General features: G+C 42.7%; 1 protein-coding gene across 2 annotated transcripts in view; it reads right to left on the bottom strand.

Moving 5' to 3' along the window:
- RSPO1 (R-spondin 1) overlaps positions 1-27572 on the bottom strand; it is a 206654-nt gene that overhangs the window by 58111 nt on the left and 120971 nt on the right. The gene's annotated exons all lie outside the window — the stretch shown is intronic.

The raw sequence follows: 27572 nt of genomic DNA, 5'->3' as shown, positions 1-27572 counted from the left end.
CAAAAACAGTGTGTTCCCATCTGTCCACTGTAGTGTGCTAAACTGTATGTGTGTCCAGGTGTGCCATCTGCATTGGGAAATTTAGCTTTACTTTAAAGTGATTATAAAGTCTAAACATTTATTTTTTCACCTTATTGCATTCCTTGCATTAGGTAAAAAATGTTTAGGCATCAGCATCACCCCCTCAACCCCCCTTTTATTTGACCGAGCCCTCATTTGATCCAGCGCTGTACCTGTCTGCAGCTCTTCTCTCCCCTCACTTCCTGGTCTTGCAGGCTTTGCTGAGGCAGCAGGAGTCCATGTTTTCTGCTTCTGTCAATCAATGCCAGTGATGAGAGAGCAGGGCTGAGTCCCACTGTCTGTGTCTATAGACACAGATAGAAAGATTTCGGAGTGAGCCAGAAAAAGTGCATGGATGCAAAGGAAATAGCTCCCAATGGGGGAACCCACCAGGAGCGCTAGCAGGGAACCCAAGAAGAGGAGCTTCAGGGCCCCTCTGTGAAATAGAATTGCACAGAGCAGGTAAGTAAAAATCTGTTTGTTATCTTCAAAAAATAAAACATTTCCATTTACATTCACTTTCAGAGGCTGTCTAGCTCTGCTTCACGTGGCCAACACAAGCACCTATAAACAGAACTTTGGGGCCACTCCAATGGTAGTTACCATCCAAGCTCACACTGACTACACCTGTATGGATGTTACATAGTTACATGGTTAGTCTGGGTGAAAAAAGACACAAGTCCATTTAGTTCAACCATTCAGAAGCATGAGCGCTTTCTTCTTTGTTGAGGTTTACAAAGAATATAAAACATGTTGCTGCACATGCCTTACCACAGCGCATGACAATGAAGCCTCATAGTAAATTTGCCCTTTAATGTAAAACCCTGTGCAGGATTGTTTTATCAGGTTCACTTCTGGCATATAATATGTACAAATCCTAACATTCCAAGTTTGCCTATGTTATACTAAATTATTAATGAGATACATTAACATACCTCCCAACTTTGAGATGGGAAGGAGGGAGCCCTATTAGCAAAAATATGTAGGCATAGGACACACCAATTGTCATGCCCCATTAAAGGAGATTTCTACCAAAAAAATGGTTAGTTAAACCCACAAGTGTTTTTTTTACCACTACTATTCCTTTATATTGGCTTTTGAAATGTACAAATGTAGCAATTTAAAAACTGGAGGAAATGTTTAGCACTGGGAAACACTTTCTGAAAGATCAGTAGTGTATTTTATATACAACTATACAGATCAGACCAAAATGAGGGACAAATGAGGAGGGAAAAGGGACTTTGTTCCAAATCAGGGACAGTCCCTCAAAATTAGGGACAGTTGGGAGCTATGCACTAACTAGATGTATAGATGGCTAGAACGTTAACACTACAATACATGTGCGGTCTCATAGCACATATAGAACTACAACTACAAAATGCTCTTTTATTTCTACGTAATACTGTATTTGTTGGAAATGTTGCTAGATGGCACTGCTGCTTTAAAGTTCTTGTATGTCTGTGTATTTTACAGTTCCTGTTTCTTTCAGGATACTGCTAAACTGCTTTTAAGCTGTTACACTTGAATGACAACGAAACCTTTTGTAACCAATCAGCAACATCACAGAAAGACAACTACCTCTCCGTACTAAGTTGTAAATATTTGATGCAAAAGATGAGCTCATGTCCTTGCAGAGAAAGCATGTACGTGTTATATGATCAGTAGCAGTAAATAATTGATCTTTGTTGTACCTGCAGCAAAACACCATACCCTGGCTTTTTCTACAATTACAGATGATTCTCTGTGATTCTGCCAAAGGGGCTTATCGCTGAATTTAATGTTGAAGTGACTTATTAACCTTCATTTCCCTACAAACTGAAATATTATTATTTTATTATTATTATACAGGATTTAAATGGCGCCGACAGTTTACGCAGCGCTTTACATTAGGGCAGACAGTGCAATTACAATACAATTCAATACAGGGGAGGAATCAGAGAGCCCTGCGCGTTAGAGCTTACAATCTAGGAATAATACATATGCACAGGGCCCAGCAAATTTAGTCACTGCATGTTCCTAATATCATAGTAAGGACATCACTGAGAACAAATTCTGGGACTTTTCAGATGCCACAATGATATATTGCACATACCACATTAAATGATAAAAACACTATTTTTATTATTCCAGAAATACAAACCACATAAAAAGATTACTTGGTGCATATCCACAGACGCCGCAAGAAAACAGTAAATAATATGGACAGCTACTCCACATACAGAACACTTCGACACCCCACCAATTAGCGCTTTAGATGTTCCATTGATTTTGATAATGGGGTAGGGGTACCATTTGATGTATTTTCCAGATCAAAAAAGTTACTTCAGTAGGAAGTATGAGGAGCAGTTCTGAAGATATATCACAGAGATCTTTGACATTATTAACATAGCAGAGACCTTCCAATATGGTTGCAATATACAGTATTATACAGTATCTCACAATAGTAAATACACCCCTCACATTTTTGTAAATATTTTATTATATCTTTTCATGTGACAACACTGAAGAAATGACACTTTGCTACAATGTAAAGTAGTGAGTGTACAGCTTGTATAACAGTGTAAATTTGCTATCCCCTCAAAATAACTCAACACACAGCCATTAATGTCTAAACCGCTGGCAACAAAGGTGAGTACACCCCTAAGTGAAAACATCCAAATTGGGCCCAATTAGTAATTTTCCCTCCCCGGTGTCATGTGACTCGTTAGTGCTACAAGATATCAGGTGTGAATGGGGAGCAGGTGTGTTTAATTTGGTGTTATTGCTCTCACTCTCTGATACTGGTCACTGGAAGTTCAGTGTGGCACCTCATGGCAAAGAACTCTGTGAGGATATAAAAAAATCGGGCCCACAAATGATGTATATGCCTTGGAAGGCACATGGTGGAGGCGGGACCGAGTGCTTTACACACACAGGAGAATTTCCTGTTTACGGGTGGCCTTTGTAATAGGAAGTCCCGTCTCCGGCGCTGTCATTGGACGATTGTTCTGTCCATCAAAGGAGGCGGGACTTTCTATTAAAGAGGCCACAGTGTAAACAGGAGATTCTCCTGTAGGTAATCTTTGGCGCTCGTCAGTGCATTCCTTGCAATGGTGCTACATTCTTGGCAATGGTGAGTGCATTTCTGGCTATGGTGGTGCATTCCTGACTATGGTTGTGCATTCCTAGCAATGATGGGGGCATTCCTGGTGATGGTGGTGCATTCCTGGCGATGGTGGTGCATTCCTGGCAATGGTGGGCGCATTCCTGGCTATGCTTGTGCATTCCTGGCTATGGTGATGCATTCATGGCTATGGTTGTGCATTCCTGGCTATGATGGTGCATTCCTGGCAATGGTGGGGGCATTCCTGGCTATGATGGTACATTCCTGGCTATGGTAGTGCATTCCTGGCAATGGTGGGGGCATTCTTGGCAATGGTGGGGGCATTCCTGGTTATGGTTGTGCATTCCTGGCTATAGTTGTGCATTCCTGGCTCTGGTGGTGCATTCCTGGAAATGTTGGGGGCATTCCTGGCAATGGTGGGGGCATTCCTGGCTATGGTGAGTGCATTCCTGGCTATGGTGAGTGCATTTCTGGCTATGGTGCTGCGTTCCTGGCTATGGTGAGTGCGTTCCTGGCAAGGGTGGGTTCAGCATTCCTGGCAATGGTGAGGCTACATTCATGGCAATGGTGGGTCTGTAGATGGGCACTTGTGAGGCTGCAGATAGGCACTGATCAGGCTGCATTGATGGCGACTGACCATTATTTTGCTTCACAGTTCTTTATTTAAAATTACATTTTTTTCCTGAAACTTCCCTCTTAAAGTGAAGATGCATGTTATACGCCAATATGGTATATCCAAATAATACGCCCAAGCTCATCTCTTTACCACACACAGCCAGAAAGGCAAGATAATTCTTGCTGGCCAGTGTATTAGTGCTCGAACGAACACACTTAGATTTTAATGGTTCAAAGAATGTCAGGGAAAATGGTCGGTCCTCACACATGTTCACTTCATCAAATCTGGCCCTCTTTGAAAAAAGTTTGGACACCCCCAGTCTAGGTTATAAGAAGATTGCCAAGACCCTGAAACTGAGCTGCAGCATAGTGGTCAAGACCATACAGTCGTATAACAGGGCAGGTTCCACTCAGAACAGACCTCGCTATGGTCGACCAAAGAAGTTGAGTGTACATGCTCAGCATCATATCCAGAGGTTCTCTTGGGGAAATAGACGTATGAGTGCTGCCAGCATTGCTGTAGAGATTGAAGGGGTGGGGGTCAGCCTTTCAGTGCTCAGACCATACGCTGCACACTGCATGAAATTAGTCTGCATGGCTGTTGTCCCAGAAGGAATGTCCCAGAAGGCTTTCTTGCGCATCATCTTCTAAAGATGATGCACAAGAAAGCCCGCAAACAGCAGACTAAAGACACGGATTACTGGAACCATGTCCTGTGGTCTGATGAGACCAAGATAAACTTATTTGGTTCAGATGGTGTCAAGCGTGTGTGGTGGCAACCAGGTGAACAGTACAAAGACAAGTTTGTCTTTCCTACAGTCAAGCATGGTGGTGGGAGTGTCATGGTCTGGGGCTGCATGAGTGCTGCTGACACTGGGGAGCTACAATTCATTGAGGGAACCATGAATGCCAACATGTACTGTGATATACTGAAGCAGAGCATGATCCACTCGCTTTGGAGACTGGGCCGCAGGGCAGTATTCCAACATGATAATGACCCCAAACACACCTCCAAGACAACCATTACCTTGCTAAAGAAGCTGGGGGTAAAGGTGATAGACTGGCCAAGTATGTTTCCAGACCTAAACCCTATTGAGCATCTGTGGGGCAGCCTCAAATGGAAGGTGGAGGAGCACAAGGTCTCTAACATCCATCAGCTTCGTGATGTCGTCATGGAGGAGTGGAAGAGGACTCCAGTGGCAACCTGTGAGGCTCTGGTGAACTTCATGCCCAAGAGGGTTAAAGCAGTACTGGAAAATAATGGTGGCCACACAAAATATTGACACTTTGGTCCAATTTGGATATTTTCACTTAGGGGTGTACTCAGTTTTGTTGCCAGCGGTTTAGACTATAATGGCTGTGTGTTGAGTTAGTTTGAGAAGACAGCAAATTTACACTGTTATACAAGCTGTACACTCACTATTTTACATTGTAGCAAAGTGTAATTTCTTCTGTGTTGTCACATGAAAAGATATAATAAAATATTTACAAAAATGTGAGGGGTGTATTCACTTTTGTGAGATACTGTATGTGCATAGTTAACCTATACATGTCCGAACTGTGTGTTAAACAAATAAAGAATTCAAGCCCAGTTTTCATACAGGGGGAGATAATAGGGGACTTAACCACTTAACAACCGGCCCATAGCCGAATGACGGCTACAGGGCGGTTGTTTAACTCTGGGAGGCCGTCATATGATGTCCTCCCAGAATTCCGCTCTCGCGAGCCCCCTGGGGCACGCATTCGAGAGCATCCGTGATCACGGATGCATCACAGATCACGGTAAACGGCTGCTCATCGCGGCCGTTTATCACGTGATCGTTCCATCAAATGACGGAGTGATCACTTGTAAACAAGCCGGTTCCTCCCTCCCCTCTCTGTACCGATCGGTACAGCGGAGGGGGAAGAGATCGGTGTCAGCAGCGATGTGGGCTGCATCTGCAGTGCCCACATCGCTGCTCACCGAAAATTAACCCCTCAATTCCCTGCCAATACTCTGCAATACCAGCAAATACTCTGCAATGCCAGCTAATACTCTGCAATGCCCACCAATACTCTGCAATACCCATCAATACTCTGCAATGCCAGCTAATACTCTGCAATAGCCACCAATACTTTGCAATACCCGCTAATACTCTGCAATACCTGCCAACACTGCAATGCCAGCTAATACTCTGCAATGCCAGCTAATACTCTGCAATACCCACCAATACTCTGCAATACCCGTTAATACTCTGCAATACCTGATAATACTCTGCAATACCAGCCAATACTCTGCAATACCCGCCAATACTCTGCAATACCTGCCAATACTCTGCAATACCAGCTAATACTCTGCAATACCAGCTAATACTCTGCAATACCCGCTAATACTCTGCAATACCCTCCAATACTCTGCAGTACCCGCCAATACTCTGCAGTACCCGCCAATACTCTGTAATACACGGCAATACTCTGCAATACCAGCTAATACTCTGCAATACCAGCTAATACTCTGCAATACCCGCTAATACTCTGCACTACCCACCAATACTCTGCAGTACCCGCCAATACTCTGCAGTACAATTCCAGCCAATACTCTGCAATACCCTGCCATAAATTGCCATACCCGGAGATACCCAGCCATACTCGGAGATACCCAGCCATACCCAGCCATACTCAGTGATACCCTGCAATACCCAGCCATAGACACCCTCCCCCCCTCCCGCCGCCCTCCGGTGCTTCTACCGACTCGCCAATATGATCAAAGCCAGAATATTTTTTTTTTATTTCAGGCTTCCCAGCCTAGAGGTGACATGCGGGGTCTCATTGACCCCATATCTCACTGTAAAGAGGACCTGTCATGCCATATTCCTATTACAAGGGATGTTTACATTCCTTGTAATAGGAATAAAAGTGATCAAAAAATTTTTTTGGGGGGAAAAAAATGTCAAACTAAAATAAATAAAGTAAAATGAACAATAAGAAAATATATATTTTTTTAAAGCGCCCCTGTCCCCATGTGCTCACATGCAGAAGCGAATGCATACGTAAGTCCCGCCCACATATGAAAACGGTGTTCAAACCACACATGTGAGGTATCGCTGCGAACGTTAGAGTGAGTGCAATAATTCTAGCCCTAGACCTCCTCTGTAACTCAAAACATGTAACCAGTAAAAAAAATTTAAAGCGTCGCCTATGGGGATTTTTAAGTAGCGACGTTTGGCGCCATTCCACGAGCGTGTGCAATTTTGAAGAGTGACATGTTAGGTATCTATTTACTCAGCATAACTTCATCTTTCACATTATGCAAAAATTGGGCTAACTTCATTTATTTTTTTTTTTAAGCACAAAATAGTTTTTTTTCCCAAGAAAAGCATTCGAAATATTGCTGCGCAAATACCGTGCGAGATAAATGACCACCATTGTATTCTCTAGGGTCTTTGCTAAAAAAACATATATAATGTTTTGGGATTCTATGTAATTTTCTAGCAAATAAATTATGATTTTTACATGTAGGAGAGAAATGTCAGAATTGTCCTGGGTGCTCCAGAACGCCTGATGGTGCTCCCTGCATGTTGGGCCTCTGTATGTGGCCACACTGTGTAAAAGTCTCACACATGTGTTATCACCGTACTCGGGAGTAATAGCAGAATGTGTTTTGGGGTGTAATTTGTGGTATTCATATGCTGTGTGTGAGAAATAAACTGATAATATGACAATTTTGTGAAAAAAAAGTTAGAAGAATTGAAATAGGCCGTCAGTACTTCAGGTGTGATCAATTTTCAGATATTGGCACCATAACTTTCACAAAGACCAAATAATATACACCAATTTGTACTTATTTTTACCAAAGATATGTAGTAGTATAAATTTTGGCCAAAATTTATGAAGAAAAATTACTAAGCTGCTAAATTTTATAACAGAAATGAAGAAAAATTCCTTTTTTTACAGAATTTTCGGTCTTTTTTCTTTTATAGCACAAAAAAACAAAAAACGAGCGGTGATTAAATACCATCAAAAGAAAGCTCTATTTGTGTGAAAAAAAGCACAAAAATGTCATATAGGTCCAGTGTTGCATGACTGAGTAATTGTCATTCAAAATGTGAGAGCACCGAAAGCTGAAAATTGGTCTGGTTATTAAGGGTTTTTTAAGTGCCCAGTGGTCAAGTGGTTAAAAAGTGGGGTCCAAGTTCACCAAGACTAACCAGCAACTAAAAGGAGCAGTAGCAGCTAGTGCTCTATTTTGGTGCCCCTGTCCCCTGCCTGTCCACTCATCAGCCCCACACTTAACCCATCCAGGTCACGGGCAGCATTGGCTGCTTCCCACTGCATCTCCTATTTGGCGCCCCCCTCCCTGCTCCCAGCCAATTTGGTAATTTCTCCTCTCGACCATTCGGGTCCCGCTTCCTGATTGGTGGGGAGGAGAAGCAGGAAGGCAATAGCGAATATTAATTTGGTATTGTCACACAACTGGGTGGGCTCAGGGCGCAGTGCTTCCAAAGACAACCTCTGGATATGAGACCTCAAGCTCTAATCACGTGCTAAAAAAAAAACATTGAAATCCATGCATCCGGCACCCTGCATGTAGATTAGGGGCAGTGCCCTGCGCCCCTAATGGAGATACCGCTACTGCAAAGGAGTCGGAAATGTAATAAAGTATGCATGAGTATTAGTGTTGGACTGGTATCCATTAATTTAAAGAATATCAGCCTCAATATTTTTCATACTGTATATAAAATTGTGTTTATTTCTAACTTTACCTATTCATATTAAGACTTAATATTTCAGTTCTATGCACATTTATGCAATTGTAATATAGTTTTCCAAAGGCACCAACACTCACCTGTGAAATCAAAGGAGCCTAAACATGTTACATAATATAAGCAAGTAGCTTCATTACATCTCCAGCATTGTCTAGGGGCAGTTGGGTTATGGGCATGTAGTATGTCTGGGGTTATATACCAGAAGAGCAGAATCTTAATTGCAGTTTCTCTCTGCACTACACAGCGTGAGATTTTTGACGAGGACTCCCACATTTTTCCCCAATCTATTAAAGACATAGGTCGCTGTAATACATGGGTCCATTTCTTTATATAGTTATGAGTGGACTATATTAGAGGGGAGGCTTCATGTAAAATTTTATATATGGGTGAGATAAGTTTGGGTTCATATGGTCCATTGGCACATAAAAGTTCAAAGTTGGTTGGTTTCTCTAGAGATAATGAGGGGGATTTAGAGATGAAAAAATGTTTAAATTGTATATATGAGTACAAAAGTGATGTAGGGAGCTGATGTTTCACTTGGAGGTCTGCAAAAGACAGGAGTCTATTGCCGCGTACACACGTAGCAGACTATCCAGCGGACTTAGTCTGGTGGACTTTCCACCGGACTGTCCGCCGGACTTTCCGAACGAGCTACCTGCCCACATATGGCACTTTTGCGGTGGACTAATACGGCATACTAAGTCCGCCGGACTATCCGCCATATTTTGAAATGAACAGACTCGCCCACACACGCGGAGGAAAGTCCGCTCATTTTGAGCGTGTCTCCAGGTAGCCGGGGCCAGCGAAGGAGGCGTCGCTAGCCCGTCACCTGGTATGGACTTAAAGGGAAATCCCTACGCCGAAAAGCGTGGGGTTCCCCCCTAGATGCATATCAGACCCTTATCTGAGCAAGCTACCCGACCGGCCAGGAAAGGGGGTGGGGATGAGCGAGCCCCCCTCCTGATCCGTACCAGGCCACGTGCCCTCAACATGGGGGGTGCATTGGGGAAGGGGGGCCCTCCCGCCCAAAAGCACCTTGTCCCCATGTTGATGAGGACAAGGGCCTCTTCCCGACAACCCTGGCCTTTGGTTGTCGGGGTCTGCGGGCGGGGGGCTTATCGGAATCTGTGAGCCCCCTTTAATAAGGGGGCCCCCGGATCCCGGCCCCCCACCCTATGTGAATGAGTATGGGGTACAATGTACCCCTACCCATTCACCTGTGAAAAAAAGTAAAAAAAAAAACACAACACACAAGAGTTAAAATAGTTTATTGCACAGCTCCGGGGGTCTTCGTCCGTCTTCGGGGGTCTTCTCGCCGGACTCCTCCGCTATCTTCTGCTAGCTCTTTTACTAGCGGAGGAGCCCGGCTTTCTTCTTGGCCGCCGCCCTCTTACTCCGACTTCAGAGGTCTTATCCCCCTCTTCGGGGGTCTTGTCCCCATCTTCGGTTCTTCTTGCCGGGCCACCACGCCTTCTTCTAGCTCTTTTACAAGTGGTGGCCCGGCCTCCTGTCGCCGCTGCCGCTGTTGCCTTCTTCTGTTCTTCTGTTCTTCTCTTCTGGAGATGTTGCATCCTCTGGGATTGTGACATCATAATGGGCGGGGACATCATCCAGCGATGTCCCTATATAAGTCGTCGCACGCCGCGTCCCTGCCATTGTGCCCGGAGACAGCGACGAGGCAACATCTCCAGAAGAGAACAGAAGACGGCGACAGTGGCAACGGCGACAGAAGACCGGGCCACCGCTTGTAAAAGAGCTATAAGAAGGCGCGGTGGCCCGGCAAGAAGAACCGAAGAGGGGGACAAGACCCCCGAAGTCGGAAGAAGAGGGCGGTGGCGAGGAAGAAAGCCGGGCTCCTCCGCTAGTATAAGAGCTAGCAGAAGATAACGGAGGAGTCCGGTGAGAAGACCCCCGGAGCTGTGCAATAAACTATTTTAACCCTTGTGTGTTGTGTTTTTTTTTTACTTTTTTTCACAGGTGAATGGGTAGGGGTACATTGTACCCCATACTCATTCACATAGGGTGGGGGGCCGGGATTCCGATAAGCCCCTCGTCCGCAGACCCCGACAACCAATGGCCAGGGTTGTCGGGAAGAGGCCCTTGTCCTCATCAACATGGGGACAAGGTGCTTTGGGGTGGGGGGGCCACGCGGCCCCCCTTCCCCAAGGCACCCTCCATGTTGAGGGCACGCGGCCTGGTACGGCTCAGGAGGGAGGGGGGCGCTCGCTCGTCCCCAACCCCTTTCCTGGCCGGCCGGGTAGCGTGCTCAAATAAGGGTCTGATATGGACCTAGGGGGGACCCCATGCCGATTTCGGTGTAGGGATTCCCCTTTAAGTCCATACCAGGTGATGGGGTCAGCGACGCCTCCTTCACTTGCCCCGGCTATCTGAAGCTGCGCTCAAAATGAGCAGACTTTTCTCCAGGTGGGAAAAGTCCATTCATTTCAAAAGTACGGCGGACTGGCACACACACGGCCGTACTGTCCGCCGAAATGCGAGTCCGGCGGACAGATTGGAGTGCAAAAATACTTTCTTAGTCCGCCGGACTTTTGGGTAAAAAAAGTCCGCCAGAGCCTACAGACAGGCGGATTGTCCGGCGGGCTTGAGTCCGCCGGACTTTTCCACCGGATTGTTTGATCGTGTGTACGAGGCATATGTGTCACTGGATGTACAAGATGTCGCAAGATTCCCGCTTGAGTCCATGGGAGCATCTGTACATAGGATAGACTATCAGGGATGTCCGGGTTAAAAAACACATTTAAAAATGGAGAACAGGAAGAGGAGACTGAGAACTTTTTGCTATAATAAATATCCCCCAAAAATATATAAAAAAAACATTTATTTTCCTCAGTTTAGGCTGATACGTATTCTTCTAAATATTTTTGGTAAAAAAAATCACAATAAGCTATTATTGATTGGTTTGCACAAAAGGTATAGCATCTACAAAATAGGGGATAGTTTTATGGCATTTTTATTAATATATATATTTTTTTACTAGTAATGGTGGCGATGCGCTTTTTATATCGTGACTGCGACATTATAGCGGACAGATCGGACTTTTGGCGCTACTTTGGACCATTCACATTTATACAGCGATCGGTGCTGATTACTTTGTAAGCAATTTATATATATATATATATATATATATATATATATATATACTTACACTATATACCATTTTTATACTCCTTTATGTGCATGGGTCAGTCTTGGTGCCTTTTGATATTAGAGGTATATGCATGGAATTGAAATAGGAAGTCTCACTATAGACCATATAGTTGGAAATAAACACAATTTTAGGTATATAGCATGTAGTACTTACCCATACCATATTACATTTTTAGACAATTTGAATTTGTTAGTCTTGATGGCCTTAGACCTCTTTTTTTAGGCCTTTATTATCTCCCGCTGAATAGAAACCTGACTTGGATTACATTTATTGTTAGGCACACGGTTCAATACATATGTAAGTTAACTATACACAATCTTTGATATATATTGCAACAATATACGTTGGTACATGTTGGAATGTGTCTGATATGTTATGATGTAAAATTTCTCTTTGATATATTTTATGATAAGCTCTCCACATTTCTTGACAAAAGAGATTGTTTGATCTGAAAAATGTGTTGAATGTCACTCCTAACTCATCATCAAAATCATAAGGGTTTTGGCTTTATGTTTATATTTTTTATTGCTTGCCTTGTGAGGTTGGCCAAGTCATGAATATAAAGGAACAGGACTATATCTCTTATGCCCCATACACACTATCGGATCTCCTGCTGATTTTTTCCTTAAAGTTTACCAAAACCATGTAGTGCAAGGGCCTGCCTGATTGCATACAAATTGAAACTCCTAAGGTTTGACCTCATATTATATGGTTTTGGTAAATCTGAAGGAAAAACTCAGAAGAAAAACTAATAGTGTGTATGGGGCTTTAGAAAATATCCCAGAATACAGTATATCTAGTCTCAGCCATAGCAGAGTCCAATTAACTTTTTTTCTTTTTTATCCGGTGTGGCAGCATGCAGGTAAAGTCACCTGGTTGTATCCAGGATGGAAAATACGTGTGCCCTAGATTCAGGCTTTATGCTGACTTGTACAACTAGAGGGGGAGAGTTAATGAGCCCAGCTGAAGTAAGTGGGCTCATTAAGACCTCTACAAAAAACCCCAGCATGCTTAGGGAGATGCTCCATCCTGGAACCAGTTTTGTGTTGTATAGACTGGGGAGTGTGACACCTGTTCTGTGCGGTGAGTTAACGCCTGTGTGGCAAACCTCTACAACAGAGACAGGGACTGGTGCAGCACAAGGCTGCACTCAGTTGTTAGACAGGGAATCTAAGTGTGTAGTTAGAGGTCAAGCTGACCAGGATTTATTTTCATGTTTTATTTTTGTTTGGCTGTTATATGTTTCACTACATGGAGCACAAATAAACACATCTTTTGTTTTATTTTGCACCTACAACGCTGTCTGCTCTGCCTGATTTTGTGTTGTGAACCCATCCAGGGGGTCACACACACCCGCTGCCGAGCTAACCCCTCACACCGGCAATAAGTTTTGATGTAAATTTGGTCTCTGGTAATTGGTACTTTGTTATAGGAGCTTAAACTGGATGTAAATCCTCACATATACCCAGTGAAGTTAACAGCCTCAGATGATACACAGGGATTAAACAAATCCTCCTACATAGATTTTACTTGTTTATCTGCAGTCTTCTCTTCTCTCCACCCCTTCAATAGGGCAGAAATATGTTAAAATCTTTCTTCATCTGTCAGGAGCACAGAGGAGGTGGTGGAGAAGCTGCAGTTACAGTGTGTGAGAGGTGATTGGAGGAAAGGAACACACCCCCATCCACACAGCAGAAGAGCTTTGCTCTGTATAGACAAGCTGTTGTCATTTTCATCAGCGGAATTTTGGCAGTGGTGACAACTAAACAAAAAGTACACCACATTTTCGACCACTGGCAAAAACTATGATGACAATCAATTCTGTTTTGGTTAACGAACAAAAACAAAACAAAAGTGTGAGGCAGGGATGTTTACCCTTGGAAATTCTGCTATCCATAGAGCTCCGCCTGCTTCCTCTGGATAGAGCCGGGCATTTATAGATGGGAGGCTGTCTGAGAGGATGGTTAGACAATCAATGGCTGTTATCTGCAGCCTGAAGGGGGGGGGCGGGGGGTGTTCTATAAAGATGGTGGGAACTTGGCTGTGTAGTTAACCCTCTCACACACTGCCTCTGTATATACACGCCTGTAGTGCTGATTGTATCTCTACTAGTCCAGTGAGGTAAGGGCAGTGTGTCCTGGAAGATGGAGTGCTATGATCACACAGATCCTACAAGGATTGGGGGCTCTCCGTTTTCTGTGGACACACTCATACTTCATACTGATATATAGAGGCCCCCTGAAGGAAACCTGCTCCTTGTCAATAAGCTTTGCAGCTTGTCCACTACAGGAGAGCAGCACACTGTCTGATCTGTGCAGGATCATCCCTTTTGCTGGCAAAGCTGTTTTTTCCCGGCTTACAAACGCAATTTTTTGGGGAAACACGAAATTTTAAATTATAATATAATAAATAACTATAAATAATTTATAACAAATAATAATATAATAATAGTAAATAAAATGTATTCAATAATATAATCAAGTCAAAAACACTGAAATTTGCTCAGTTGCAGAATTGTCACTGTCGTTACTTTCATTGTTTGATGACAAATGTCCCCACAAATCACTATCGCTCAATTCTGCAAGTGATTCAAATTTACTATCGCTGTTTTCTAGCTGGTCAGAAACAACAATAAATATATAATATAAAACAGCATGCAGTGCACTGGACAAAGTATTAGGGACAAAAGGGATGTGAAATGATTTCATACAGTAATGTAATCTGTAAGATTACAGTGTACTTTATGTGCTATGAATTTTCTATTTTTTTCATTCGTCACCGGGCTCCGCCCCGTGTGTCGCAACACTTGCAGGGAATGGAGCCCGGCACACAGAGGTATCAGGCGGAGGACACAGTCCACAAACACAGCGGGGGGGACATCACAGGATCCTGGGGACAAGGTAAGTTACCTGGCCAGGATCCTGCAATGCAATCCCGAGTGTGGCTCAGGGTTACCGCTAATGGTACTGAAATTTAACTCCGAGCCACACTCGGGAAAACTGCCAGGGAGGTTAAAGACATTATATAATGGCTAAATCTGTGTCTGTAGTGCATGTTCAAACCTTGAAAATTGTAGAGAAATGCTTAAATAATGCAAGTAAACCCATTCGATTTTAGTTGACAAAATGCGACTAAAACTAAAACAATTGCAGATGACTAAAATGGGACTAAAACTAAAATGGCATTTTAGTCAAAAGACTAATGCAGCGTACACACGACCGGACTTTCCAGTAGAAAAGGTCAGACGGAATCATTCCGTTGGATATTCCGATCGTGTGTGGGCTTCATCTGACTTTTTCTTAAAAAATTTAGAGGGACCTAGAAATAGAACATGTTTCAAATCTTTCTGACGGAATCAATTTCTATCGGGAAAACCGTTTGTATCTATGCTGGTCCGATGGACCAAATATGATGCAAGGGCAGTTATTGGCTAATGGCTATTTAACTTCCTTTTCTAGTCCCGTCGTATGTCATCACGTTCAAAACGAACAGACTTTGGTCCATTTGTGTGTGGGCAAGTCTGTTCGGTTGGAACTCCACCGGGAAGACTGTCTGACCTTTTCTGCCAGAAAGTCTGATCGTGTGCACGTGGCATTGGACTAAAACTAAATTGAAATTTACTGCCAAAATTAACACTGCTCTTCCCAACTTTACCTGAAACTAAAAAAAGTTTTGGTTTTAGATATATTTTAATTGTTTAATAAATAAATAGCTGTGTATTTTTTTTTTTTTTTTTAATCTGCTTGGAAGTCAGCTTTAACTGGATTAAATTATTGCTCATTCTTAGATACCACAGGTATTCTCAAAAAATGTAGCTACTGGACCATTGTATAGAATTTGCATGTAGAAAACTGCTTTCAATCAAAATTTTGGTTTAGACAAAAATAAAAACAAATTACCTAATTTCAATGTTTTAACTAAAAGCAGATCAGATACAAGCAATAAAAGAGACATCTTATTTAAAGAAAAAAGTGAAAAGGATTTTTCACTTTTACTGTTTTTTTGAGTGGGCTTAGTTAGTCTGTTTGCGTTTCCCTTTCTAATCTGATGAGTAGCCTGACAAATAGCTGGATAATTCCAGGGTAATGCTCACTTCATTGCATCCCTTAGACAAGCACTTCCTGCAGATTACACAGCATCAGGCACATGCCAGCATCCAGAGTTTGCAAAACATACAACCAATGAGCCAAGCGGGCAGCAATCCCAGCAATATCATTACAGGGCAATGAACAGGGCAGTCATTCACATCAGTTGCTATATGCTTTGCTATTGTCAATAATATGGCTACAGGATGGACTTTACTGTCAACTTTTCTGTTGTTTATTGCTAAGTTGGTTTGAGTGGAATTTTCTTGATTATCAGTTTTATGAATAACACTGAAACAATGTGAAAAACCTAGAAATAAACAGTACAGGCTACTTGTCTGTCTATCTATCTATCTATCTATCTATCTATCTATCTATCTATCTATCTATCTATCTATCTATCTATCTATCTATCTTTTTTTAAATCAAAACGGTTTTTATTGCTCACACAATAAACATTACATATCAGAATGAAACTCAATCCACAAACAGTCTTTGGTGCTTCAAATATCCATCTATGATTACAGGTGCTCATATTCATTACCAGTTTTCACCCATAATACATGTGAATTACAAACTTTTTTTGCCTTTTGGGCAGCCCTCATCATCATCCCCACTGCCATCTATTGCATAGTTCTTCTAATTGTGGTCTTTTTGTTCCCCCTCTTTGCCCGTTATCTAAGAGTTTAGTGCCCCTACCACCTACAGCCCACTGATCAGTCTCGTCTGCACCAGCTCCACAGGGCTAAGTTCCGGGGGGTGTCAATCCATGTGCCCCACAATATGTCAAACTTGTCAGGGTTTCCTCTATGTTGGTAAATGTACTTCTCCATTATGAGTGTTTTACCATGTGCTGTATCCATGTCTTTGAGTTGTTGGCAGTGCTGCAGATTTCCAGCTCAATAAAATTGTCTTTCTGGCCTGAAACAGAGCTCTAGCAAATGCGGTCCTCTTCCCCTCCTCTTCTACCTCACCCTCTAGTGCTCCCAGCAAGCAATGTAATGGATCAAATGTAACCTTGGTCTGGAACACCTGATTTAATATGGCCAAGACCCCGCCCAGTACCTATGGAGTTTTGGACAGCGCCAGAGGAGGTGAATCAGATCCCCGGGCGCTATCCTGCACCTGTCACACAATGGGTCGGGCCTCTTGCCCATCCTATGTAGTTTCACTGGAGTGTAATGAGCTCTTAGTAGGATATAAAGTTGGGATACCTTCTGCGCTACATTTAGCGAGCATTTGTTAACTGCCTGTAGGGCTTCCTCCCATAGTTCCCCTTCAATAGGTCCCAAATCCGCCTCCCATTGCGTTGCTGCCTTCATGGGGTACCCCTCTAGGAATGACGACAGGAGCATGTTATAGCATTGGGAAATCATCAGTTTCTACTGCATCTTGTAGCATGTGGAAGATCGGAGTGGGTGACAAGTTCCACTCCATGGCCTCTCCATGAGCTCTAACTGCGTGTTGATGATCTATCTATCTATCTATCTATCTATCTATCTATCTATCTATCTATCTATCTATCTATCTATCTATCTATCTATCTATCTATCTATTCATTTGTATTTTTCTAATAAACAGATTTTTTAGGGGCTTACCATGGCCATACCATTGCTTTAAATAGAGCACATTTATGAATCAGAGATCTGTGTTTTACAAATCTATATGATTTATTGATTTAACTGTTTCCCAAAATTTTGAGGCCACATTCACACCAGGAGGATGTTTGGTTCACAGCGCAACACTCTCATAGCTCCCAACTGTCCCTGATTTCGAAGAACTGTCCCTGATTTGGAACAAAGTCCCTCTGTCTCTCATTCCTCCTCATATATATAGTTGTATATAAAATGCACTATTTATCTTTCAAAAAGTGTTTCCCAGTGCTAAACCTTTCATCCAATTTCCAAATTGCTGTAAATTTCAAAAGCCAGTATGAAGGAAAAGTTGTGGTATGAAAAAGCACTTTTGGATTTAACTAATCTTTTTATTTTTTTTATCATTTTTTTATAATTCTCCTTTAACCACTTGCAGACCGGACCATTTTGCTGGTCAAAGACCAGACCACTTTTTGCGATTCGGCACTGCGTCGCTTTAACTGACAATTGCGCAGTCGTGCGATGTGGCTCCCAAACAAAATTGACGTCCTTTTTTTCCCACAAATAGAGCTTTCTTTTGGTGGTATTTGATCGCCCCTGCGGTTTTTATTTTTTGTGCTATATACAAAAATAGAGCGACAATTTTGAAAAAAACGCATTATTTTTTACTTTTTGTTATAATAAATATCCCCCAAAAATATATAAAAAAACATTTTTTTCCCTCAGTTTAGGCCGATACGTATTCTTCTACATATTTTTGGTAAAAAAAATCGCAATAAGCGATTATTGATTGGTTTGCGCAAAAGTTATAGCGTTTACAAAATAGGGATAGTTTTATAGCATTTTTATTAATAATTTTTTATTATTATTTTTTACTAGTAATGGCGGCGATCAGCGATTTTTATTGTGAGTGCGACATTGTGGGGGACCCATCGGACATTTTTGACACATTTTTGGGACCATTGTCATTTATACAGTAATCACTGCTATATAAATGCAGTGATTCCTGTGTAAATGACACTGGCAGTGAAGGGGTTAACCAGTGGGTGGCAGTGTAGGGGTTAAGTGTTCCTAGGGGTGTGTTACTAACTGTGGGGGGGTTGGGCTTTCATTTAGTGAACACTGATCTCTGCTCCAATCACATGGAGCAGAGATCAGCGTCACTAGTTGCTAGGCAGAATGGAGAAATGCTGTTTACTCGGCATTTCCTCCATTCGGCCACTCCGTGAGACGATCGCGGGGATGCCCGCGGCGATCGAGTCCGCGGGTCCCGCGACCGGACTCACGGGGGTCCCAACCCGGCGGCACGTTCCCGATGGCAGGGCGGCATTGAATATTGGTATACCTGTACGCCAATATGCCTGCCTGTTCCATTCTGTCGACGTACATCATCGTGCACTGGTCGGGAAGTGGTTAAGGGGGCGTAACAGGGGTGTGTCCTATGTCTACATACTTTTGCTTATAGGTGTCCCTCGTTTCCATCTCAGAAAGTTGGGAGGTATGCACTCTCTCTGGATTGATCGTAACAAACAATAAAAGCTATGAGTGACATGAATATGGCCTCAAATTATAAATCTAAATGTATATACAGCAACTGATAAATAATGTGAACTACTGAACAGCGAGCCCAACACCTGGACACACAACTGCTACACCCATACATTCTCACCAGTGATTAAGGCCGATATGAATTGTAGTGGCGGTACCTGCTGAAGCTCCATTCACTACAATGACAAGTCGCTAGCGGCCACAGCTATTTGTGACTCTCTGCACAGCCAGTGTTCACCTGCAGTGATTGCAGATGGACACACACAAAGTGTGGCTGCCGGTGTCCTGTCATTATAGTGAACACGGCCAGTGGCCTCACCTAGTGCTGAGAGCTGCGGCAGGAATCTCTGATTACTGCTGCTACTGTTTCGCAGTGAGCCCTAATCGCCAATGTAAGACCCCTTTCATGCTGGGGCGTTTTTCAGGCATTTTTTAGGCGCTTTAGCGTTAAAAAAAGTGCCCGTAAAGCGCTTGAAGGAAGCCTCATCTGCAATCCAAATGTGAAAGCCCAAGTGCCTTAAAAGCCCTTTCACAATGTCAGCACCCGAAAAACGCTCGTAAGACGCCTCTTAAACTAGCAGCACTTTACCAGAGTTTTTCTATTGCTACTGGGGCGCTTTTAACCCCTGCTAGTGGCCAAATAAAGCGTTAAAAGTGCACACAAAGCGCTGCTGCCAAAAGTGCTTTGTAGGCGCTTTTCAAACGTTTTGCAGGCGCTTCCCATTGATGACAATGGGAAGGGACACTTTAGGAGCAGTGTATTCACCGCTCCAAAAGCGTTGCAAAGAAGCTGCTTGCAGCGCAGCGCCTCAGTGTGAAAGCACTCAGGCTTTCACATTGGGATTGCAGTTGCGGCTTCTTTCAGGCGCTTTACAGACACTTTTTTTTAAAGCTAAAGCGCTTGAAAAATGCCCCAGTGTGAAAGCACTCGGGCTTTCACATTGGGATTGCAGATGAGGATTCTTTCAATCGCTTTACAGGTGCTTTTAACGCTAAAGCGCCTGAAAAACGCCCCAGTGTGAAAGGGGTCTAAATGTGGACTTTAATTAAAGGCATGCCGCTAAAGATAACTGTCATGGTTTCATCAGCTCTCAGCCATCAAATCAAGCCATCAAATGTTTTAGCTGATCACATCTTCAGCAACATGGCAACTGCACATCAAACAGGGTCTAAGGTGGTGGTTAACTGGGCTGTAAAGGATAGTATAGTTTAATTCAGCTTTAGCATTAAAAAGATGCACCCTAGTCCACAGGGTACAGCCCAGGGACTGGGTCAAGAGTGGTTACAAAAATGGCAAACAAGGCTTAAAATAATGTAAAACAAAAAGAGAAGAAAACACTGCACTATTTCGAAGATCAAAAAAGTGAAAAAAAAAAAAAGTGATAAAACTATAAAGTTTCTGTGAGGAACACAGCCCAGCTGCTAGCACACAAACAAACCAAGTTCACATAACATATATACAATTAGTGCTGCGCTTAAAGGCACCTATTTGAATAGGTGAAAAAAGTGAATTATGTGCGTAACTGACAATACAAGCAAGTGAGTAAAAAAGTTCATGAAATGTTTGAGAACAGTCCCAAAATTAATCACTCTGGTGCATCCAAAGCTTAGTTAAAAGTCCACAGATGGCATTCAAGGTGAATTATCCTGCTACGTTCTCAGACCTCGGCAACTCTTGAAATTGAATTAAAAAACCAGAGGCTCATGGGAGAAAAACCCACCCAAAATTAATTATCTGAGCCTCGAGTTAGTTTGTTAAAGAATGCCATACAAGTGACATGTGCTGTGTCTTTAGGCATGTGATCCGGGTGTGCTGAGAAGCATTTTGAGCCCTGTGTGTTCGCATCCTTAACACAGTGTGAGCACATATGGGGTTAATTTTGGGGGTGGGTTTTTCTCCCATGAGCCTCTGGTTTTTTAATCAATTACTTAGTTTATATATTGCAGCAATGTGGGGGAGTCAGGCTATGCCCCGGTTGAAGACTTTGAGGTCGAAACGCGTAGGGCCAGCAGTTGTTTGCTCCCCACATTGCTATTTTTTATGTATCACGTGATTTTATCATTTTAGTTCTGTTCATCTAAAACTTTTTTCAATAAACCATCATTGGTTGTATTTCACCATGCGAGGCGTTTTTTATGCTTTATTCCTTTTATGGTGAACTCCCACGAGACTTCTGGCACCAAGTTCGATAGCAGTTTATGGCACGGAAATCCCACTCACCTTTCCCATCTGGAGACCGTGAGGAACCCTGAGAGGAAAACAACATCTGGTCGGTGTACTGGGGTGAGTGGCTGGAGCCCCCCCATAAGCTTGCAAGACACACTACTATAAGGTGGATGTGTCCAACCCATCCGGTAAGGGTACTTATTCTTTCTACTTGCTTACAATTCAATTTCAAGAGTTGCCGAGGTCTGAGAACGTAGCAGGATAATTCACCTTGAATGCCATCTGTGGACTTTTAACTAAGCTTTGGATGCACCAGAGTGATTAATTTTGGGACTGCTCTCAAACATTTCATGAACTTTTTTACTCACTTGCTTGTATTGTCAGTTACGCACATAATTCACTTTTTTCACCTATTCAAATAGGTGCCTTTAAGCGCAGCACTAATTGTATATATGTTAAAATAATGTACTTTATTCAGTAATTTATTTTGTATAGTACCAAAAAGAGTAATTATTATTAAATCCCTCTTCAACATGTTGAATATTGATATTATTTGTTTCTTTTTAATCTATTTGTTTTTTCTTTTATTACATGACTGTATATGACTCAAAGTTAATTTGCCATGCACTGATGTAATATGAAAAACCCAATAAACACTTATAAAAAAAAAGAGTAACTCCACTTTTGTTGAGAAAAAACATATATGTACATTTCAAGGATTATAACAACCTTTGTTGCAGATTCCTACCTTTTATTATTCAGAAGAAATCCATGTGTGTTTGTCTGAGCCTGGGCTGAGTAGGTCTAATGGGAATGGTTTCATAATTAACTGTCAGGTGTGCAGCTGCAGGGCACTAATGAAAAAAGCTGCTGGGCCTTCATCCCTTTAGACATGCTCCTATTGAAAGTATCTCACTAAAAATGACATTTTTGTTTCAGGAGATGCTGAAATCTGACTTGTATCTTAGGCAGACTTCTGGGAAAATTGGTGAGCCAATCACACAAGCAGGATGATGTTTCTGGGGAGTGGTCAGTACACATGTAGCCATATTGCAATGCATTCTCAGAAAATGACAGTGGCTGCCGATTGAAAAGGAAAGGTCATTTTTAATAACATTCAATTACAATATGATTAGTGTCGCAATTATATGTGCTTTATTTTTTCTTTATTTGCTATTTTTTTTCCCCCCATGAAAAGTAGAGTTACCCTTTAAAGGTGTCAAATCTGCTAAAAATAATCTCCTTGTGTAATTGGAGAGCAATCTCACTAAATTGTAAAATATATGGGGGGGGGGGGCAAGAAATTCATCCATGTTGGTGCTAGTAGTACTAGCTAAATCTCACTTATAGCAGTATGGCAGCAGGAAGTATAAGCAAGATGAAAAGTAGGACCATTCATTAGTTGGTTAATCTGACCATACATTATACAATATTTTTGAGCAATTTCCTAGATTTACCAAAACCATATAATATGAGGTCAAACCTAAACACTTTCAATTTGTGTGCAATGAGGCGGGCCCTTGCACTACATAATCGTGTATGGCCAGCTTTAAGCTTCCAAAAATCCACGTATACTTGAATTGCAATTATTCCAAATAACACAGTGTCCCGCAGCCGGCCAGCACACAGTGAATAATTGAAATCAAGCTATAGGCTCTTACAATTCCTCCACTAAATGGCCACTCATTGTAAAGCTAAAGCAGACATGGAAGTAAATACGATCATTGCTGACTAAATAGGCTTGCAAAGAGACAGACACTCAGTATAGTTCAAACATGTAAGTAGGCTGCGATAGAGCAAAGCAGTTACACTGGCAGTATACCAATAGTATGGTATTTCCACAGCAGCGGTCCACAGTTCAACCCAACTATACAACAGTTTATAAAGGGAGAGGGCTGTCACTGACTCGATGCTCCTTTACTTGACAGCGCTTCAAATACCGTATATTTGTCTTTCCGTGCTCCAGGAATGCCATTCAAGGCTGTCTATCATCTGTATAGTGCGTCCCTTAGTAGGCTGTGGCCACGAGGTGTGTCAGTCTAGCTCCCGGTAATCTCTGAGATCCTGCTGCTGTACAGGCTGAATGAGGGGGCATTCCTTACATAATTTGATGCACCAATGACATTAATGTGTTTCATTAATGTACAAGCATAGCTTCCTCAGAAGTTCAGGGTCAACTTGCTTTGGGATTCTGAAGCCAGCAAAGCCTCCTTCAAATTAAAGGGTAAGTTCAGGTTTACAGAAAAATCTGTAAGGTGAACTTACACAGGACTCCCTCCTCGAGCCCCCCCCACCAGTCCCACTGACCTGGACCACAGTAATCTCCGATTCAAAGCCCCGGTATATCCGTGGCAGGGGCCTGGAGCTTAGAAATCCTCTTTGCAGCCACGTGTCTTTTCCATAGCTGACAGTTTGTGCCACCCATGTGACGGTGCTGACCAATTAGAATGCTTCAAAATGTCACTCCTGATTAGGGATGTTTTGGACATGCAGCTCAGGGGACTTCTAATCCCCAGACTACTGGCGCAGATATACAGGGGCTTAGAACGGGAGAGTGCCACGCCCCAGGTCAGTGGAACTGGGGGGGATGAGGAAGGGGAAGTGTGTAAGTTCCCCATGACCTGTCAAAGTCTTGTGATCAGCCTCTCTTCCAATCACAGAGTATTCTTTCCAGTATTATGTACACAGAGCTCTGTGAGACACTGAAGCCTCCACACCTCAGCTTGCATTTATGAAATTCTACTAAAATGAAGGAATAAACACTGCAATACCTAATGGAGAGCAGAGGAGAGTCCTGGCTTTGAGATATGTTATCTTATCAACAGTTCATTCATCTCACATGGTCTCATTTATATATCGTTGCAGAGCAGTGTGGATTCAAGCACACACAAGATTCACATGGTTGTGATATGGTCACCTGGTCTTCATCTGGCTGCTGTCCCCGATTTGGATGGGATTCCTCAACTCAGCCCCAGGGGGAGAATATCATACCTGTCCCCCATCTTCCCTTGGATATAGGTTGGGTGTCACTATTGGATCATTTTGTAAGTTATAGTCCCCTTTTTTGAGAGATGGCTCTCTTTTTAAAGGGTAACCTATATTTATAGATATTTTATTGATTTAATTTCAGAGTATTTTACTCCTGATGAGTGGTGTGAGCCATGAAACATGCTTTTAGTACACTTTGAACTGATGCCCAAGTTTGGCTCACTAAGAGCAATTGCTTATGTTTATTATTAATCGATAAATGATCTATAAAATTGTACGGCTTTGGGATATGTTTCCCGATTTTTTGGGTTGCGGTGCCTATAAGAGGATGAAAAGAAGCTTTGTGGAGTACTCAGGGATTCTCACCTATGCAGGGTGAGGGGTGATCCGGTAAAGAGGAAAATCTGATGTACATTTGTCCCAGGACTGTTAAAGAGGAAGTAAACTTCCATCACTAAGTTGTACCTATTATCTCCTAAATGTGCCATTTAGGAGATATTTGCTGTACATGGAGATATTTACTGTACATGCAGCCAGTGACATCACTGGTGGATGAGCTCTGAAGAAACGGACAACCGTGCCGTTCCTTCAGAGCCCTGTGCCGTAACCGATGGCTTCCGCTATCATCGTGGTTTCGGCCTGACATCGCATCGCATACCAGAACATTATGCCTTTACCTTACAGGTAAAAAAAAAAAAAACATTCAGTGGTTTACAACCTCTTTAAGTCTTGATATGTGATCCAGAATCCGGAGGCTCTGAGAGATTTTGGATAGGAAAGAGCCTGCAACCCTGACTATGGGTACTTTGGACCTGAAAGGGTTAACCCATCTGCAAGAGAGAACTGAAAGGGGCAGGAAGCAGGCAGCTGGTGTCGAGCAGGACACGCTTGTTAGAACAAACTGCACTATATGGGCTCTTGAGAGGCTGCTGAGTGTGCTGACCTTTTCTTTGGTCCCCTGGATCAGACAGGGAATTTAAACCCTGCTACAGGACAAGGTTTATGTTGGCGGTGGGCCGTATCTTTGCTTTTGTATGGGCTGTTTGTTTTGTTTGCGCTGAAGAAAGCTACTATGTTTTGCTGATGCTGAAGGACATGCAATGAACAGGCCAATGGTGGGTGAGCTGTAAGTAAAGAGTACACCATTCCACCAAGAGTACATTCTTGGAGAACAAAGGTCGTGGTCTAGGGTGGCGGGATGCAATGGTTGGCACTCATCTGCTCACAAGTCATGTTGCTGGCTGTCTGAAAAACATTAAAACATTTTTTTTTAAAGATGTCAAACTGTCACTCTGGCTGCCAGAGCAATAAAACTGGGTTATCATTGTTGGTGCTTCTGAACAGTTAGTGCAGTTTTGTTGGTGGAATAGTGTACACTTTACTTACAATTAACCCACCATGGGCCTGTACATCTGGAACCAAACTGCTAGGGTGACACACTGACCTATTCTTCTAGTAGTTGGTACTAGGTATACTAACTTTTTAAGTTTCTCTGTGGTACTCTTCTCTGTAGTACTAAGCCTAGCAAGATGAATGGGGCAAGATGAAGCAGAACACCACAACTGGCCTCGGGGTAAAAGTGATAAGCTAGCGCTGGCTTTGAGCACTGAAGACTGTGGGGTTGATTTACTAAAACTAGAGAGTGCAAAATCTGCTGCAGCTCTGAATAGAAACCAATCAGACTCCAGTTTTTTTTTTTTTTTGTCAAAGCTTACTTGAACACGCTGAAGTTAGAAGCTGGTTGGCTACCATGCACAGCTGCACCAGATTTTGCACTCTTCAGGTTTTGTAAATCAACCCTTGTATGATTATTACTTAAGCCAGCCATAGGCTAAGCACACTTCCGCTGGTTCAGCTGGCCGAATTTCAATCCATCTGTCGGCAGATGGCTTGTACTGAAGCCGATCTAACGATTGACATCTATAAACAAGCCTGTAAGGCTTTTTTCATTCACTTACCATATTCTATTATATTCCATAATATTCTGCTGGTAAGAAGGCCCCCCCCCGCAGGCAGGACACAATAGTGCTGGCACAATGGAGGAATCAAGCACTTTTCTTTCCTTCACCCAGGGGTGAAAGGAAAGTTAATTGCATAATGTAATAATGTGAGCCCTTGTACACACGGTCGGACATTCTGACAACCAAATCCATTGGATTTTGTCCGACGGATTTTGTCCAAAACTGTTGCATACACATGGTCGGACAAAGTTGTCAGAAAATCCGATCGTTCAGAACGTGGTGACATTATTTTGTTACGACGGGACTACGTTCAGGCTAGTAGCCAATAGCTTTGGTCTAGGAATTTGATCTGAGCATGCGTGGCACTTTGTCCGATCAGAATTCTCTACACACAATCGGACAAAGTCCGATCGGATCATGTTGTCGGAAAGATTTATAGCCCTGCTCTAAAACTTTGTTGGTCGGATATTCTGACGGAAACAGTCCGATGGAGCCCACACAAGGTCGGATTATCCGACAACACGTTATATATATATATATTAACCTATGCTCCGTTCCCTATCAATAAAGTCATATAAAAAATCCCTATGAATAAAGTCATACATTAACCACTTGCCGACCAGCTCACGCTCATATATGTCAGCAGAATGGCTCTCCTGCGCAAACTATCTGTATCTGTACGTCAGTCCGTAAAAGCGGAATAGCGGGGGCGCGCCGCGGGTCCCAGGGACTCAATGTCCGCTGGCGGCCCGCAATCACGGTGAGGAGAGGCAGAGCAGGGATCTGCATATGTAAACAAGGCATTTCCCAGTGATTGGGAACAGTGATCTCTGTCATGTTTCAGTAAGCCTGTCCCCCCTACAGTTAGAACACGCTGAGGGAACACACTTAACGCCGTGATCGCCCCCTAGCATTAACCCCTTCTCTGCCAGTGTAGTTTTTACATTGATCAGTGCATTTTTTTAGCACTGATCACTGTATTAATGTCACTGGTCCCTAAAAAGTGTCATTTGGGGTCATATTTGTCCGACGCAATGTCGCAGTCCCGCAAAAAAATCGCAGATTGCCACCATTACCAGTGAAAACAATAAAAAAAAAATAAAAGTCCCTAAATCAATCCCATAGTTTGTAGACGTGATAACTTTTGCGCAAAGCAATCAATATACGTCTATTGCGATTTTTTTTTTAACCAAAAATATGTAGAAGAATATATATCAGCCTAAACTGATGAATAAATTAGTTTTTTTATTTACATTTTTTGGATATGTATTATAGCAGAATGTAAAAAAAAAAAAAAAATCAAATTTGTCGCTCTTTTTTTGTTTATAGCGCAAAAAATAGAAAATGCAGAGGTGATCAAATACCGCCTAAAGAAAGATCTATTTGTGGGGAAAAAAAACATTTTGTTTGGGTACAGTGTCGCACAACCGAGCAATTGCCAGTTAAAGCGACGGTTTGACGCGCAATTGTCAGTTAAAGCATCGCAAAAAATACGCTGGTCATTAAGGGGGTAAATCCTTCCAGGGCTGAAGAGGT

This window comes from Lithobates pipiens, unplaced genomic scaffold, assembly GCF_037356315.1.
Source record: "Lithobates pipiens isolate NorthernLeopardFrog02 unplaced genomic scaffold, aLitPip1_a1.2 Scaffold_16, whole genome shotgun sequence".
In the NCBI taxonomy this organism is placed as follows: Eukaryota; Metazoa; Chordata; class Amphibia; order Anura; family Ranidae; genus Lithobates; species Lithobates pipiens.
Note: the sequence above shows the minus strand (reverse complement) of the source record. Positions and strands in the feature narration are given on the sequence as shown.